Source organism: Ptychodera flava, chromosome 16, assembly GCF_041260155.1.
Source record: "Ptychodera flava strain L36383 chromosome 16, AS_Pfla_20210202, whole genome shotgun sequence".
Taxonomy (NCBI): domain Eukaryota; kingdom Metazoa; phylum Hemichordata; class Enteropneusta; family Ptychoderidae; genus Ptychodera; species Ptychodera flava.
The window spans coordinates 10,816,945-10,836,571 of NC_091943.1; the positions used below are offsets into that span (position 1 = coordinate 10,816,945).

Sequence of the window (19,627 nt, forward strand, 5' to 3'; positions counted from 1 at the left end):
TAAATACAAAATAAACAATCACAGTAACGTAACAGAAAACATGGCCGTGGAATAAATCAGCTATTTCCAAAGAAAAGCCGACAACAACATGAAATTCAACAACAACCTATCATCGCTCAAACTATGAAACTCCGAAAAATAGTACTAGGCAAAGGCCTTAAAATTAATTCGGACGCCAACAAAACCAAACAGAATTAAAGCTGCAAGCAGCGTTGGCGGGGCCCAAGCGGATAACATGGTTGAAAGATCTTGCACTAATGATATTATGTGCAAAATTCGATCTTGGAAAAGTATGATTTTGAACATCATCTCATAGTTACTGTACGTGTCAGTGGGAATTGCATGTTTTACGTAAAATCCAATATGGCGGCCAAATATGAAGGATGTAGCACTTGTGGTTAATGAGTTATGGACATATACTCATATTTAAGGGCAAAGGTCATCGAGGTCACGTGACATTTTGTCAAAAAAATTGTAATGCTAAGTTATCCCTATATACCAAAAATCAGACCTCTAGCTCTATTGGCTGGCTCAGAATTAGATATGCGCATAATTAATGAGGTACAGGATGTGGTGTCATAAGGTCTCCCATCATACCAAATATGAAGGGTGTAGCACTTTTGGTTACTGAGTTATTGACATATACGTATATTAAAGGTCAAAGGTCATCGAGGTCACATGACATTATGTCAAAAAAATTGTATTGCTAAGATATCCATATATACCAAAAATCAGACCTCTAGCTCTATTGGCTGGCTCAGAATTAGATATGCGCATAATTAATGAGGTACAGGATGTGGTGTCATAAGGTCTCCCATCATACCAAATATGAAGGCTGTAGCACTTGTGGTTACTGAGTTATGGACATATACGTATATTCAAGGTCAAAGGTCATCGAGGTCACGTGACATTATGTCCAAAAAATTGTATTGCTAAGTTATCCCTATATACCAAAAATCAGACCTCTAACTCTTTGGCTGGCTCAGAATTAGATATGCGCATAATTAATGAGGTACAGGATGTGGTGTCATAAGGTCTCCCATCATACCAAATATGAAGGCTGTAGCACTTGTGGTTACTGAGTTATTGACATATACGTATATTGAAGGTCAAAGGTCATCGAGGTCACGTGACATTATGTCAAAAAAATTGTATTGCTAAGTTATCCCTATATACCAAAAATCAGACCTCTAGCTCTATTGGCTGGCTCAGAATTAGATATGCGCATAATTAATGAGGTACAGGATGTGGTGTCATAAGGTCTCCATCATCCAAATATGAAGGCTGTAGCACTTGTGGTTACTGAGTTATGGACATATACGTATATTCAAGGTCAAAGGTCATCGAGGTCATGTGACATTATGTCCAAAAAAATTGTATTGCAGTGTTGTCCTTAGAAGCCGGGTGCCGGGTAAATAACCCGGCTGTTTTGCACTTTTTCCCGGCTACTTTTAACGTCATGAGATTATTTTTATAGACCTGTAATTTCGGGATTGCACTGCCAGCTGTTAAACGGCACACGTACGATTAGCAGTTTCGCGACCCCTTTCCCCGCATGGAACTGCACAAACAGTTTCTAAATACCCGTTTGTGGCTTTTTGAACCCGATCTTTTGTTTGTTAAATAGTGTGATTGGCTGATGGACGCGCCTATGGTGTTGTCTTTGTTACGAGCAGTGTAATTGATTTGATTAGTATTAAAGTCATCTTAGGTTATGATTTTTAACGATGACGTCAAAAAGAAATGTGGCGTCGACCACGGCACTAGCACCTTGCCGATGGAATATTTTTTCCCGAAGAAAGCCCGTTCGAAAGGTATACTTGATTCCAAAAATATGTATGAAAAACTTCAATTTCGCTGAATTTGTGAGAAAAAGGCGCCGAAAAGATGTGATTTTGATCGACGATTCGAAGTTCATGAGTCGACTGCAGCTAGTTTTACGCCGCCGCGCTGGCTGCCAACGTCACGGTCACTACGAGTATGATCTTCTCAACAAATCAAGTTATTCTCAGAGCAATACCGACGCATTTTCTAGATTAAAAAAATGAGCTAGAACTGATTTTTTTAGAAGCAACTGTTTATTTGGATGGGTATTTTTTTTCATTGATTATTTCACGTACTAGAATCCACGGTCACAGGCATGTGTGTTGCCGACCGTTGCCGACTGGCGCATCATCGTCACGGCTCACGGCTTCACCATGGCGCTGATCCCCTGTTGCTTAAGACAACAGGACAATACGTCGTGGATTCCGGCATGGGTTCAATGTCACTGCACCTCTCCATGTTCTCCATGTTGGGTTGCCCGATAGTGTATTTCGATGGACCCTCTGAATCATTTTTTTCACGAACTCGTGGAGCAAGTTTGAAAGAAAATAGATATGTTTCCTTCCGACGCCATGCTGCATATCTGCTTTGATCAAATTTGGAGACAGCGAGACGCGATGATCGTGCGCTGTTTGCATTTAATTTATTGCAACATTTCTGTCAATCACTCACTTTGTGTCATAAGTTTCAGAAACTATCGCTCGCCTGAAAATTAGCAACGTAGTAAGTTCATAGGCACAGCTGCAGATAACGTGCCTCTGACTCGCCGATGATGCCGATTTTTCACACTACACTCAGAGAATCCGAAACTTTCCACACAAAATGAGTGATTGACAGAAATGTTGCAACAAATTTAATGTTAAGCGGGCATTCATCTCGTCTGGTTGTCGTCACCTAAGCTCAGTCGCGGAGAGTGTTTTCGCAAACATTTTACTATTTAACCGTTTGCGTATAGAAAACTCATAACAATGAAAAAATGCGTAGAGACTCAATCCAATGCGTAATATTATTACGCATTGGATCGACTCTCTAAGCATTTTTTCATTGTTATGAGTTTTCTATGGACGCATTTTTTTCGTAAATGCGAACACTGTTACAGTGAATTATCTTACCGATGTTTTTCTTAACAAAAGCGAATGTGTTTTGATTAGAATAGAATGAGTTTGATGGTTTTGGGGAAACTACTATGTGGTAATGCAGAATGAGAAATATTAAATGAGCAATGAAATGAGCAGACAGCGGGTGATTTAAGATTAAATTTACATCTTCACTGCAAATAAAACCATAAGTGTGTCATAAATAATACAAACAAAACAAAATCATGTTTGTTTGTTTTGTTGTATGTGAACCACGTCTAAGACACACAACAAAAGTACTGTTTCAGTCTCAGATAAATGTCACCTCTGTGAAGACCTCTAAGTGGTCCCTGACTTCAAAGTGGTCCCCGTAGTTGTAACTGAACTGAAATTTTACGCAGTCCAGGGATTTTTCCATTCCTATATTTGCATAAAGTTGTTCAACTTTGTAACATTGCCAATACTAATCTGTTATTTTGGTCCTTTTTGATACATGCGCTCACTTTATTACTTTTTCAAAATCCCGACGCATTTTACCAGCCCAAACTGCGCGTCCAATTTTTTCACCTGGTTAGGGTGTCTCACATTAGCATCATGGGAGATTGCGCTGCACACAGCACGGTCGAGACCAGCGACCCACCGATCATTGTACAGATATGCGGATGTCCATATGGCCTAGAAGTTTACTGAGTGAGTACAGCTCACACAGTCATTAATTTCAATCTTGTTGCTCGACGTTATATTTCATACTCGCATACAGGCGTTCTGTTTACTGGGTAGCTCTGCATGGCAGGGCTGTGTGTTACCGGCGTTATACGGCCTCCCACCACATGTGTTGGGAGGTCGTATAAACTAAACGCCGCGCCGCTAACACACAGCCCTGCCATGGCCATGCAGAGCTATTTACTGGGCAGTTTGTTTTATGCTACGTTCCGACCATGGTTCCGACGTTCTGTTCCGTAGACTTTTACGGAACAGAACATCGGAACGTAGCATAAACTACACTTATACAAACTATCCAGTAAACAGAACGCCTGTGTGCGAGTGCTGATTGTCTTCGTCCAAAATCAAATTACACTGTGAACTTACACAGAAACATCGCACATTGAATGATGGCCCTGCGTACGATGCTGTGTGTTTCCGGCATTATATAACGCAGAGCTAGAACTGCTGTACCTCTCTCGGGGGGGAGGGGGGAGTACTTGTTCAGAGAAGTGGTAGATGTGTGCGGCCGCAGGTATAAAACCCAGGGCCCATTTTAGACCTAAAATCTCGTTGTTTTAGGACCCCATTTTAGACCTTTATGACCTCTTTGACCCAGGTCAACAGTCATAGCGTCAACATTTTTAAAACGGAAAAAGCAAGTATTTGCCCCGGCAAAGCCTACCACTGTAAGCTTATACTGCGTTTAGAGCTATTTTGTTGCTGGCCAAGCCATGATTCCGAAAAATCATGAGGAAATACTAACAAATTTTGTGAAAGAAAATGCCTTTCACTCTCACCAAATTTTGGTCCAGCTTCTGCAAATTATCAGTTATCTGCAGTTACAGTCTGAGTGGTATTTTTTTTTTAAATTACAATTCACAACAAACCTCGCTGTTTGTCTGTAAAGCAATACTACTTCATATGGCCATGGTCGACCTGAATAATACTAGGAGCAGTAGAGCCACTTTGTTTGGGTATTTTCTATTGGGCAAAATCTGCCATATGTAGAGTTCTGACAAATCAGTGACAATGTTTTAAAACAAAGTCCATATTTACTTTAAGCCAGGGGGTCTCTGTAATGGTTCCCCTGCCACAGAAAAGATATCCATGCTTATTGAGTGCAGCTCAGAACCCTGCTAGCGAGATGGGAACAGACTTAAAATTTGTTCTTGTGTGGCACTCAAACTTCAACCCCATTTTAGACCATGGTTTACAGTGGAATTGACCCCCCCCCCATTTTGGACCACGTTGCTGAAATACCCACCCCATTGGGCGGCGCATATACATATTGGCAAGTAATGGAAGTGAACCCCCCCCCCCGACTGCTCTTTGACAACTTAGATTTTTTTTACCTGTCCGTGGTATTTTGGGGGAAGGGTTTTAAACACAGTTTGTCAGGGATTTATGATGATACTTGAAAGAATAGAAATATACTCCAACACCCGACCCTGGCCCACTAAGCCCCAAGGCTGTATCATGCACGCACAGGAAAGCAAATTTAGCACTTGGAGGCAGCCATATTGTCTAGTTTCCATGTGTTGAGTTCGTACTCTACATGCCTTGACATTGTTTTCATTGTAACTTAGGTCATTTCACATCATTGGTACAACGTACATTTCAGTGACTTTGAATGACAAATTAAAGTTCTTTTACGTCAAGGACTGTGTCATCAGTCTTAACTGATGTCTATAGCTGTAAATTCAAGCTGACAATCTAAACTGAATACAGCATGATTGTGCTCATGGAATTTGTGTCCATACACTTTTGTAATATATTGTGGTTTCAGTCGGATTTGAACTCACAACATATAGCACCAGTCACCTAGCGCAGAAGCCATAGACAAACAGCTGAGCCAAATCCCAATCTCAGCCTCATGTGTGTTCAGCACACAATTTGAGTCTTTACGGTTACACCTATAGTGTACTCATTTATGTATTTTGTTATGTCTCTTATTGTATGTCTCCATTTCAATACTTACCGTAGTCATAATTTTACATATGTGCTTATAATGAACAGACCTGCTTTAGTCGGTTTTTAGCTCATATTTGGTGTGTATATAATTAACCAAAAAGATATTATATTTGTGTTTCTTTCTTAATTTGCATACATTTTATCTTCTGATAATGATGACTGGATTGATTTGCTTACTGGTAATAAATTTTTCAATTTTAATCTCTCCAGATAACAGAGTTCTTGGAAATGATGTGGAAAGATCAGAGTTATCACTGCTTGCTGATTTGGACCATGCCTACACGTTTTAACAGGCTGAATAATAAACTGGTGACGTACTCAAAAATTGGCGACCAACAGAAAAGTAAAAAAAAAAACAGTATTTCCCCGCACATACACACCATGATCATACCAGAAACAAGCGTGATGCCATTTACTTAATGCACAACACACGAATGCCAACTATTTGTTGTAATCTTTATTTTCCTGTCATATGATTATTAGTCCCCAAGGACACCGTCCGGGGGGGACTTATAGGTTTGGTCATGTCCGTGCGTCCGTCCGTCCGTCCGTGTGTCCGTCCGTCCATTCACGCAGATATCTCAGAGACGCCTGGAGCGATTTTGTTCAAACTTGGTACAAGGATAGTACCCTACCTCATACAGATGCACGTCAATTTGTTTCACAATGTGATCAAATTTGGCCGTGTTAGAGGACTTTTTAGTTTACACCTCCATAGACTCCCATGTATAAGGCAGCTCTCAATAGACTCCCATATAAAGCCAATGTATAAGGCCAAGAAAAATAAAAATTTAGTTTCTCATCGTATTCATATTGCAAAAAGGATGCAGTGACACAGTTTTTAGTCCCCACAGATAAAGTCCAGGGGGCTTATAGATTGGGACATATCCGTCCGTGAGTCCATCCGTTCACCCATCCGTTCACGCAGATATCTCAGACACTTTGACAAAATGTCACGTGACCTTGATGACCTTTGACGTCAAATATACATATTTGTCCATAACTCAGTAACCACAAGTGCTAAACCTTTCATATATGGTATGATAGGACACCTTATGACGCCACATATTGTACCTCATTAATTATGTGCATATCTAATTTTGAGCGAGCCAATAGAGCTAGAGGTCTGATTTTTAGTCCCCATGGACACCGTCCGGGGGGACTTATAGGTTTGGTCATGTCCGTGCGTGCGTGCGTCCGTCCGTCCGTTCACGCAGATATCTCAGAGATGCTTGGAGCCATTTCATTCAAACTTGGTACAAGGATTACTTCATATGTCATACAGATGCACGTCAATTTGTTTTCTGATACGATCCAATATGGCCGCCAGGCGGCCATTTTATTGCGATTTTTTCATGTACAGAGCCATAACTCAGACATGTTTCAACCGATTTTATTCAAAAAGGTGCAAGGACTTTGACCAATGTCATAGGTATGCACGTCAATTTGTTTTGTGATACGATTCAATATGGCCGCCAGGCGGCCATTTTGTTACGATTTTTTCATGTACAGAGCCATAACTCAGGCATATCTCAACCGATTTCATTCAAACTTTGTATAGGGACATTGACTAATGTCATAGATATGCACGTCAATTTGTTTTGTGATACGATCCAATATGGCCGCCAGGTGGCCATTTTGTTAGGATTTTTTCATGTACAGAGCCATAACTCAGGCATATCTCAACCGATTTTATTCAAACTTGGTACAAGGACATTGATCTATGTCATATATATGCATGTCGATTTGTTTTGTGATACGATCCAATATGGCCGCCAGATGGCCATTTTATTACAATTTTTTCATGTACAGCGCCATAACTCAGACATATTTGAACCGATTTTACTCAAAGTTGGTACAAGGACATTGACCAATGTTATACATATTCACGTCAATTTGTTTTGTGATATGATCCAATATGGCTGCTGTGCGGCCATTTTGTTACGATTTTTTCGTGTACAGAGCCATAATTCAGGCATATCTCAACTGATTTTATTCAAAGTTGGTACAAGGACATTGACCTATGTCATACATATTCACATTGATTTGTTTTGTGATATGATCCAATATGGCCACCGTGTGGCCATTTTTTTACGATTTTTCATGTCCTAAACCATAACTCACACATGTATCAAGCAAATTTATTCAAAGTTGGAACAAAGACATTGACTTATAGTATACATATGTACGTCGATTTGTTTCTGGATATGGTCCAATATGGCCACATGGTGGCAATTTTGTTATGTTTTTTTTTATGTCGAGAGCCATAACTCTGGCAAGTCTCAACTGATTTTATTCAAAGTTTGTACCTGGACATTGACTTATGTCATACATATACATGTACTTGTTGATATTTTAAACAGTAAGATCAAATATCGCTGCATGGCAGCGATTTTGCTAACGATTTTCTCATGTACTGAGCCATAACTCAGACATGACATGTTAGGATAGTATGAAAAATGTTTTGCAACATCCTGTCAACTAATTCCCAGTTGACTCATTTATGACCTTTAGGATAGTGGCCAGTGTTCTCCCAGGCCATTTAGCGTAGCGGTTCCCGCTACGCTTTCGCCTCTCCCGCTACGCTTTGATACTCCCCGCTACGCTTTAAAATATTCCCGCCATCCTTTTAACACGCTAGCGCTCTGCATAGCTACCAGCTGTTGCATGCATTGTCTACACATTAGCGCTCACTGCAACTTTCAACCTCGTGAAAGAGTGGAAGGTGTGAAGTATGGTATGCGTCCGATAACTTGTCCGTAAGTGTTGAGAGGAACGTTAAAACAATGGAAGAATCGGCTGGGTTGTTCACAAGTTTTCATTCTACAATGACTATTACGACCAACAAAGACCTTTAGTCGGTATACATCGAGGACAAGTACTCACAGAGTTAGGCGGTGTAGCACTAGCGGGGGCTTTGATCACATTCCCATGCCTTGATCAACGAAATGGACCGCAAAAGAAACAAAAGAAGCAGTTGACTAGTTAGGTTGATTATGATTTTACAACTATGATCTTTTTTTTTTGTCCGAGTACTATCACGATCGCGATCGAGTTCACATTGCATAAATTCCAATATGGCGGCGGCCATGTTGGCCGACGTGTTTATAACGTGTTGACATCGATCCTGGCGTCGCGTGTGGTTCCACTCTGACACGTTCTCTGAAAGATTTTACACCTGATTTTCGAGTGATTCTAGTCGTACTTAGTTCATGTTTTGTGATCATCTTGGTGTTATTTTTAAAATCAAGAATCGAACGACGATGTTCAGTGGCAGTGGTAGTTACAGGGTCGGGGGGGGGGGGGGGGCGGGTTGAAATTGATCCCTGTGATGAAACATTATTCGCGGCGTTTGTCGTTCAAAAATGATATAAAACTCAATTACATTTGAATTGTGTAAAGCTTAAACTTATGAATTTTCCTCTTTGTTGGCAATTTTTGACAATTTTATTAGCAATATTAATGAAACTCCAATCAGACGAACCATTTCTTGCTTTCAATCTGAACTTGCTGTTACTGTTTGAATCTTCTATTTTTATTGCAATTGTACTATACTGTGATGATTTATTTAAGTGTAATAAAGTTTCCATGATGTTCAAATTGCATACTTGTGTGTTACCAATTGCATTTTGTTGTGAGTGTACATGAATGCATGGGTGCATGTGCAAGCTTATATCCATATGCAAATATAAATTAATGATATGCAAATGATTATGCAAATTAGCCGATACGCTTTTGCTTGATCCTGGGGAGAACACTGGTGGCCTACATTGGTTTTATGTTTTCATCACCATGGAACTCATTTTTGGCCATTGAGTACCATCTGTATCAAAGTATTTTTATCACAGACCTAATGAAGACGACTCTATCCTCCCTGAGGACCTGTAATGAAAGTACCCATTAACAAGTGGGGACTGTGTCATCAACGATGACTTGTTGGTATATAGGGATAACTTAGCAATACAATTTTTTTGACAAAATGTCACGTGACCTTTGACCTCAAATATACATATTTGTTCATAACTCAGTAACCACAAGTGCTACACCCTTCATATTTGATATGATGGGACACCTTATGACACCACATATTGTACCTCATTAATTATGTGCATATCTAATTTTAAGCGAACCAATAGAGCTAGAGGTCTGATTTTTGGTATATAGGGATAACTTAGCAATGTGACATGACCTTGATGACCTTTGACCTTGATTATACATATATATGCACAACTCAGTAACCACAAGTTCTTTACGCTTCAATTTTGATAGGATAATAGACCTTAAGATGTCACATCTTGTACCTCGTTTATTATGCGCATATGTGTTTCTTGGCTGGCCAATACAGCTAGAGGTCTGATCTTTTTTCCCGATTTAGAACTTGAACTTAGACATGCCTCTTGTTTCAAATTTGGAACAATGACATAGACCTATGTGCCCATAGATCTGAACATATACACTCCAGTGATACTTCTTAATTACCACATTTCCCTGCCCCATCAAGACTAATACTCCTATTACAAGTGGGGACTATGTCATTGTCAATGACTTTTTTTTGAAATTCTCGGAAAATCTAAAATCATGTTAAAAGTTTGAATTTAAATGCTACTTCTTAGGCTATCGACAGTGTTGTACACTTTTTTGGTCTTTAATGTGTCTTACTTGAAGAAAACCCTTGGAAAACTGAGGATAATTTGAGATTGGTTTACAACACATTTGCTGCTGTATTGGGCTTTAAGGTTTGATGAAACAAAATAGAATTTTTTACACCAAAACCCCTTGTCTGACAGCACTGATATTTGTTATACAGGTTCATAGGGATGATCAAATTGTGAAATATTCAAATTTTGATAAATCCACAATTTTCTATTTTCAGGACAATTTTTAGCTCACATTTGGTGTATACATGTATGTATATTATACCAAAAAGAGTTTTTATGGTAGGTCAGCGGTGTCTACATTTATGTATGTTAGTATGTGTGCATGCTATCTTCGTGCACATCGAAAACTCAAAAACCGCAGCACTACCATTGTAGTATTTGGTGTACTGGTGCACCTGGGGGTGGAGATGTGAATTTGTTCAAATGAAAGTGCCAGTCTTCAAAATAGGATGATGAGGTAAAAAAAAGAAATGTGGTAGAAAACAGAGAAAATCCAGCAAACGCTTAAACTCTGTAACGGCAGTCTAGATTTTGTTGAAACTCTGTATGCGGGATGTTTATGGTGATTTTCGTTAGTATTGTGGTGAAATTTTCATTTTTAGCTACTATACGATAGTCTTTTGACGCTATTGGGATGGGTATCTGTCCGGCATCCTTTATCAGTATGTATGTATGTCCGTTTGTGAGGCGTCCAGTCACTCAAATATCTTGATAACCGCAGTACTTACTGATTTGTTATTTGTTGCGTAGATGAAAAATATGATTTGAGAATATATATTTTTTAATACTAGCTCACATTTGGTATACCAATGTGAGGTTATCATATAAGCTGAATCAGTTCATTTGCATCCGATTTGCATGTCTGTATGTATGTATGTATGTATGTATGTATGTACGTATGTATGTATGTCCGTCCACATCAAAAACACCTAAACCACAGCACCTACTGTCTTAGTATTTAGTGTACAGGTGCACCTAGGGATGGAGATGTGAATTGGTTCAAATGAACTTGTCAGTGTCAAAAATATGCAAATGAGGGGAAAAAAGAAAAAACACTGCAAATTCCTAAACCTCTGTAACCGTTGGTTAGATTGGGTTGAAACTTGGTGTGCAGGTTCCTTTAGGTATTCTAAATTAGGTCTTTCAAATTTGGGATGAAATTTGCATGTTTCCATTTTTGGGGTAATTTTTTCAGTTTTTAGTAAAAAAATGTTTTTTAGCTCACATTTGGTGTACCAATGTGAGGTTATCGTAAAAGCTGAATCAGTTCATTTGCATCTAATTTGCATGTCTGTATGTCTGCATATTTGTGGGTATGTGCAGATGTATGTCCGTCACACACAAAGGCTCCCATACCTCCAAAGCTACCATCTCAGTATTTGGTGTACAGGTAGATGCAGGGGTTGAGATGTGAATTTGTTCAAATGAACATATCAGTGTCAAAAATGTGCAAATGAGGTAAGAAAAAGTGAAATCCAGCAAATGTGCAGGAGGCATGCCAGTGAGAAACAGGCAAACTCCACTGATCTTGAGTCATTTCCTGTAGTTTATGAACTGTTACATATTAACAGACCAGCTGCAACCATAGACAGTAGATGGGGGAAGACCGTTTATACTAAACTAAGAGGGGCTTGTTTCTGCTATGCATGTTGCTAAAGTTGACCTCCAGTACCAAAAGTTAGACCTTAATTACTTTTGTCATTCTTGTTTTTCTGGTTTAAATATTTCTTGTTGTTAGCTCATATTTTTTTTCTGGTTGTACTGTGCAGAAATCATTGCCATAACATCAACGTAGAATTTTCCTCCACTGAACAGATAGAAACAACATTTATTGTTGATCATTGGTAACCCATACTGGTATATACCAATTCTGATCAAATTTGAGCGACACCATATAATTGCGGTATTTTTTCTGAAACCACTCATCTGATTATTTTGAAAGTTGGTATACATGTTCCTCAGGATGACCTCAGTCAAGTTTATACAAATTGAATTGAAATTTTCATATTTGTAATTTTAGGGCAATTTTCCGAATTTTTGGTCAAAAATTTTTTTATTCAAAAACAACAAATCTGATAGCTTTGATATTTAGTATACAGGTTCCTCAGGTTGATGAAAATCAGTTTTATGAATATTGTGAAGATATCTCGAATTTTGTATTTTTGCTGAATTTTTTGGTTATTTTTCTCATTGTAAGTAAAATTTCATCTTTTCAGAAACCGCTAGCCCAATTGCTCTCAAATTTGGATTGGATGTTTACAAGGGTGTTACCCTTCTAATTGTTGAAGTTACGACAAAATTTGAAATATTACTGTTTTGGAGCAATTTTTGTCATTTTTGGTCAAAAAATCTTAAAAAATATTTTCTTTTTAAAGCTCTTGGACAGACAACTTGTTCTCAAAATTACTTGTCTGATAGCTTTGTAATTTGGTACGAAAGTCCCGAGGGATGTTATTTGATAAATTTTCTGCTCAAAGTGTTGGGAAACCCCCAAATTTTTATATTTTAGGTAATTTTCTCAGTTTGTGACCTTAAATGACCTACACCAACCCAGGATATGTTGTGAGAGAGTTTCGAAGGCTGTGAACATAATTTTGTCAAATTTAATATCAATTTGTAGTAAAATTTGATCCAGAAAACAAAGTTGAAGTAAATATTTTCATTGCGAACCAATTTTTGCAACTTTTGCATGTTAAGACACATAAGAACTGATGAGAAATTAGGATCCAGGATAATTCCAGATGTTGTAATCCCCCCACAGTGGAAGGCATTTCACTATCTGTAACTGATTTAAGTGTTGTTTACATTTGAATGATAGCACTCATAGCATTAATTAAAACATCCCCAAGGTTGTAAATACATTTCCTGTCAGCTGGTTTTATGTAAGGGTGGAACATTTGATATTCAGGAGGGGTAGGGGCTAGAAGATTGATGAGGTAGCATTACTTTTTACCAGATCCCTTGTACATTTTTTCCCACTCTTTATTTTTTCCCCCACTCTTTATTTTTTCCCCACTCTCCCACCTTTTCTTTTTGTCAAGCTTCTCTGGCTAATTTTTTTGTTGACGTTGCTTTCTGTATGTAGGATCTGCTTGTCCCGTTGCTATAGAAGATGATATGCATGTTCCCAAAGACGACCTCCAGTACCTAAGTTGCAGACCTTATTTGCTTTTGTCATTCTTGTTTTTCTGGTTTAAATATTTCTTGAATTTACCAATTCAAACTGAATGTGAGCACACTGTCCTTGACGGTATTTTTTGATATTGTTGAAAATATGCAAATTAGCGCCAAAAAAGGCGTTTTGGTAAAAAATCTTCTTCATAATCGCTGGTCAGACAGCTTTGTTATTTTGTATATAGGTCCCTTGGGATAACCCAACTTAGATTTGTTCAAATTGTAATGAAATATGCAAATCTGTACTTTTAAGGAATTTTTTTTGTCATTTTTGGTCAAAACTTTATTTCATCAAAACCGCCCATCTGACAGCTTTGATATTTGGTATTAGTATACAGGTTCCTACAGATGAACTAAATATGATATCTTGAATATATGATGAAATCTGCAATTTTGTATTTTTGGGGCAATTTTTCCAATTTTTGGTCAAAAAATGTGTTTCTCAAAAAGTACTGGTCTAACAGCTTTGAAATTTGGTATACAGGTTTCTATTGATGAACTAAGTGATATTTATTGAAATTATGATGAAATCTGCAATTTTGTAATTTTTGGGGCAATTTTTTCCATTTTTGGTCAAAAAATGTGTTTCTCAAAAAGTACTGGTCTAACAGCTTTGAAATTTGGTATACAGGTTTCTATTGATGAACTAAATTTGATCTTTTGAAATTATAATGAAATCTGCAGTTTTTGTTTTTAGGGGCAATTGTTGCCATTTTTGGTCAGGAAATTTTATTCTCAAAAAACTACTCATCAGATAGCTTTGGTTGACATGGTCATAGGGATGATCCGATGTGATATATTCAAAGTATGATGAAATCTTCAATTGTGTATTTTTACAGCTATTTTAGCCACTTTTTTCTGGCCACTGCATTGAGCTATCAAAGATTTCCACCTTCTTCATCAACATGTGTCTAAAATAGTTATTCTCTACATATAAACACAGCGGAGCTATATCGGCCGCTAGGTCGCTTGTTTGCATTTTGGGGCAATATTTTGGTCAAAAAATAATTTTCTTTGAAGTAAATGTTTTGATTGGTTTGAAATTTGTTTTTAATGTATCTAGAGGCAACCTCAGTTGAGTGTCTTCAAATTTTTGGTGAATATTTTCATATAGGCATTTTTGCGCAACTTTTCCCATATTTGGTCAAAAATCATTTTTTCTGAAATCCCTCTTCCAATGGCTATGAAACTTTGTATGCATGTTGCCAAGGGTAAACATAGTTAAGTATACACACTGTGGCCTGCCTCATCAAATCAAATGAGAGCCAAGTGTCATTGATGCTATGTTTTCCATTATTGATCAAAAAATCTCTTTCTCTAAACACTACTCATCTCATACCACTGGCTGACTTGTTCTCAGGATAATCTTACTGTGATGTTCAAATTATAATAATATTTTCAATTTTGTATTAGTGGTAATGCAGCTTTTTTGACATTTTTTGAAATGTGCTATCAAAGGTATCTATCTTCATAAACATATGTGTCACAAAAAGCTATTCTCTACATAGCACAACAGGACTGTATTGGCCTTTAGGTAATGTGCTTTTATTTTTGTGAAATTGATGCCCTTTATCTCATTTTTCCGGTTATTGAAAGTAGTTATTTTACTTTATAGAGAAAAACTGCTCTTGTGCTTTACTCTACTGTTAAAATTTATGTATGCAGTTAAATAAAGATTTTTTTGGCTAAATAATGCTCAACGTCCATTTGTATGTGTGTATGAGATTGAGTTTATAGAACAGAGTTACTTGTAGGATTATTCTACATTTCTACTGATTTATCACGCATTGGTATTGTATTGAAAAAATACATATGACACCAAAATGTCTGTAAAGGTGTCCACGGAAATTCCACTTGATTACATGTTCCATCAGCTATGTTCAGCTTCTTTTAAAGGCGCCCTTCTCAATCCCTGGTTCTCACATTAGCGAATGTGTCAACAGCCCATTAACAGTTTGTCATTCTTTTGTTTTCCATTGAATATTTTATCAAGGAAATAATATTTATATTAGATAAATCTGATAATTGAGTGGGGGCTTTAAGGAAAATTAAAAAGAATTGTTGACTTGAAAAATGTAACATGCCAGCTGTGAAGTATCAGGTATAATAGGCCTATAGTACACTTCCTTGGATTTTTGTCAACTTTTAGTATTGAATAAAGAAAATCAATTTGACTCCAAAAGTGTCCTTTTGACTTCAAAGTGGTCCCCGAAAACTTGGGATGATTTTACGGTCTCTCTGCTGTATTCCACATCGTTTAAGTTAAAGAGAGAATGTGTTGACTTGAAAAATGTAACATGCGACCTGTGAGGTATCAGGTGTTAATAAAACTATAGTACACTTCCTTTTTTGTCCAACTTTTAATATTGCATAAAGAAAATCAGTTTGGCTCCAAAAGTGTCCTTTTGACTTCAAAGTGGTCCCCGGGAATTTCGAATGATTGTACACTCTGTCTGCTTTATTCAACTTCTTTTGTGTAATTGAAGCAATGTTCTAACTTGAAAAATGGAACATGCGACCTGTGAGGTATCAGGTATTAGTAGGACTATAGCACACTTCCTTGGATATTTGTCAACTTTTAGTATTGCTTAAAGAAAATCAGTTTGACTCCAAAAGTGTCCTTTTGACTTCAAAGTGGTCCTCGAAAACGTGGGATGATTTTACGGTCTCTCTGCTGTATTCAACATCGTTTATGTTAAAGAAAGAATGTGTTGACTTGAAAAATGTAACATGCGACCTGTGAAGTATCAGGTATTAATAAAACTATAGTACACTTCTTCGATTTTGTCCAACTTTTGGTATTGAATAAAGAAAATCAGTTTGACTCCAAAAGTGTCCTTTTGACTTCAAAGTGGTCCTCGAAAACGTGGGATGATTTTACGGTCTCTCTGCTGTATTCAACATCGTTTATGTTAAAGAAAGAATGTGTTGACTTGAAAAATGTAACATGCGACCTGTGAAGTATCAGGTATTAATAAGACTATAGTACACTTCTTTGATTTTGTCCAACTTTTGGTATTGAATAAAGAAAATCAGTTTGACTCCAAAAGTGTCCTTTTGACTTCAAAGTGGTCCCCAAAATCTCGGGATAATTTTACCCTCTCTCTGCTGTATTCATCATCGTTTATGTTATTGAAAGAATGTGATGACTTGAAAAATGTAACATGCGACCTGTGAGGTATCAGGAATTAATAAAACTATAGTACACTTCCTTTTTTTGTCCAACTTTTAATATTGCATAAGGAAAATCAGTTTGGCTCCAAAAGTGTCCTTTTGACTTCAAAGTGGTCCCCGGGAAATTCGAATGATTGTACACTCTGTCTGCTTTATTCAACTTCTTTTGCGTAATTGAAGCAATGTTCTAACTTGAAAAATGTAACATGCGACCTGTGAGGTATCAGGTATTAGTAGGACTATAGCACACTTCCTTGGATATTTGTCAACTTTTAGTATTGCTTAAAGAAAATCAGTTTGACTCCAAAAGTGTCCTTTTGACTTCAAAGTGGTCCTCGAAAACTTGGGATGATTTTACGGTCTCTCTGCTGTATTCCACATCGTTTAAGTTAAAGAGAGAATGTGTTGACTTGTCACTTGAAAAATGTAACATGCGACCTGTGAGGTATCAGGTATTAATAAAACTATAGTACACTTCCTTTTTTGTCCAACTTTTAATATTGCATAAAGAAAATCAGTTTGGCTCCAAAAGTGTCCTTTTGACTTCAAAGTGGTCCCCGGGAATTTCGAATGATTGTACACTCTGTCTGCTTTATTCAACTTCTTTTGTGTAATTGAAGCAATGTTCTAACTTGAAAAATGGAACATGCGACCTGTGAGGTATCAGGTATTAGTAGGACTATAGCACACTTCCTTGGATATTTGTCAACTTTTAGTATTGAAAAGAAAATCAGTTTGACTCCAAAAGTGTCCTTTTGACTTCAAAGTGGTCCCCGGGAAAATCGAATGATTGTACACTCTCTCTGCTTTATTCAACTTCTTTTGCGTAATTGAAGCAATGTTCTAACTTGAAAAATGTAACATGCGACCTATGAAGTATCAGTTATTAATAGGACTATAGTACACTTCCTTGGATATTTGTCAACTTTTAGTATTGCTTAAAGAAAATCAGTTTGACTCCAAAAGTGTCCTTTTGACTTCAAAGTGGTCCTCGAAAACGTGGGATGATTTTACGGTCTCTCTGCTGTATTCAACATCGTTTATGTTAAAGAAAGAATGTGTTGACTTGAAAATGTAACATGCGACCTGTGAAGTATCAGGTATTAATAAAACTATAGTACACTTCTTTGATTTTGTCCAACTTTTGGTATTGAATAAAGAAAATCAGTTTGACTCCAAAAGTGTCCTTTTGACTTCAAAGTGGTCCCCGGGAAATTCGAATGATTGCACACTCTGTCTGCTTTATTCAACTTCTTTTGCGTAATTGAAGCAATGTTCTAACTTGAAAAATGGAACATGCGACCTGTGAGGTATCAGGTATTAGTAGGACTATAGCACACTTCCTTGGATATTTGTCAACTTTTAGTATTGAATAAAGAAAATCAGTTTGACTCCAAAAGTGTCCTTTTAACTTCAAAGTGGTCCTCGAAAACTTGGGATGATTTTACGGTCTCTCTGCTGTATTCCACATCGTTTAAGTTAAAGAGAGAATGTGTTGACTTGTCACTTGAAAAATGTAACATGCGACCTGTGAGGTATCAGGTATTAATAAACTATAGTACACTTCCTTTTTTGTCCAACTTTTAATATTGCATAAAGAAAATCAGTTTGGCTCCAAAAGTGTCCTTTTGACTTCAAAGTGGTCCCCGGGAATTTCGAATGATTGTACAGTCTGTCTGCTTTATTCAACTTCTTTTGTGTATTGAAGCAATGTTCTAACTTGAAAAATGGAACATGCGACCTGTGAGGTATCAGGTATTAGTAGGACTATAGCACACTTCCTTGGATATTTGTCAACTTTTAGTATTGAAAAGAAAATCAGTTTGACTCCAAAAGTGTCCTTTTGACTTCAAAGTGGTCCCCGGGAAAATCGAATGATTGTACACTCTCTCTGCTTTATTCAACTTCTTTTGCGTAATTGAAGCAATGTTCTAATTTGAAAAATGTAACATGCGACCTATGAAGTATCAGTTATTAATAGGACTATAGTACACTTCCTTGGATATTTGTCAACTTTTAGTATTGCTTAAAGAAAATCAGTTTGACTCCAAAAGTGTCCTTTTGACTTCAAAGTGGTCCTCGAAAACGTGGGGATTTTACGGTCTCTGCTGTATTCAACATCGTTTATGTTAAAGAAAGAATGTGTTGACTTGAAAAATGTAACATGCGACCTGTGAAGTATCAGGTATTAATAAAACTATAGTACACTTCTTTGATTTTGTCCAACTTTTGGTATTGAATAAAGAAAATCAGTTTGACTCCAAAAGTGTCCTTTTGACTTCAAAGTGGTCCCCGAAGACTTAGGATGATTTTACGCTTTCTCTGCTGTATTCATCATCGTTTATGTTATTGAAAGAATGTAATGACTTGAAAATGTAACATGCGACCCGTGAATTATCAGTTATTAATAGGACTAAAGTGCACTTCCTTTTTTGTCAACTTTTAGTATTTGATCTTCACAATGACTTTGACTCCAAAAGTGTCCTTTTGACTTCAAAGTGGTCCCCGAAGACTTGGGATAATTTTACGCTCTCTCTGCTGTATTCATCATCGTTTATGTTATTGAAAGAATGTGATGACTTGAAAAATGTAACATGTGACCTGTGAAGTATCAGGTATTAATAGGACTATAGTACACTTCCTTCGATTTTCGTCTACTTTTAGTATTGAATAAAGAAAATCAGTTTGACTCCAAAAGTGTCCTTTTGACTTCAAAGTGGTCCCCAAAATCTCAGAATACCTTTACGCTTTCTCTGCTGTATTAATCATTGTTTTTGTTATTAAAAGAATGTGTTGACTTAAAAATGTAAGATGTGACTGTGAAGAATCGGGTATTAATAGGACTATAGTACACCTCTTTTGATTTTCGTCTACTTTAGTATTGAATAAAGAAAATCAGTTTGACTCCAAAAGTGTCCTTTTGACTTCAAAGTGGTCCCCGAAGACTTGGGATGATTTTACGCTTTCTCTGCTGTATTCATCATCGTTTATGTTATTGAAAGAATGTATAAAATGTAACAAGCGACCCGTGAATTATCAGTTATT

The 19,627-nt window shown here is 37.2% G+C and overlaps 1 protein-coding gene and 1 long non-coding RNA gene across 3 annotated transcripts in view; one reads left to right on the top strand and one right to left on the bottom strand.

Annotated features, from left to right (window-relative positions):
• LOC139152798 (uncharacterized) overlaps positions 1–19,627 on the bottom strand; it is a 165,752-nt gene that overhangs the window by 48,138 nt on the left and 97,987 nt on the right. The window lies entirely within an intron of this gene.
• On the top strand, positions 3,538–5,964 carry LOC139152802 (uncharacterized). Its single transcript, XR_011556710.1, has 2 exons — positions 3,538–3,590; positions 5,787–5,964. It is a non-coding gene; the product is annotated as an uncharacterized lncRNA (long non-coding RNA).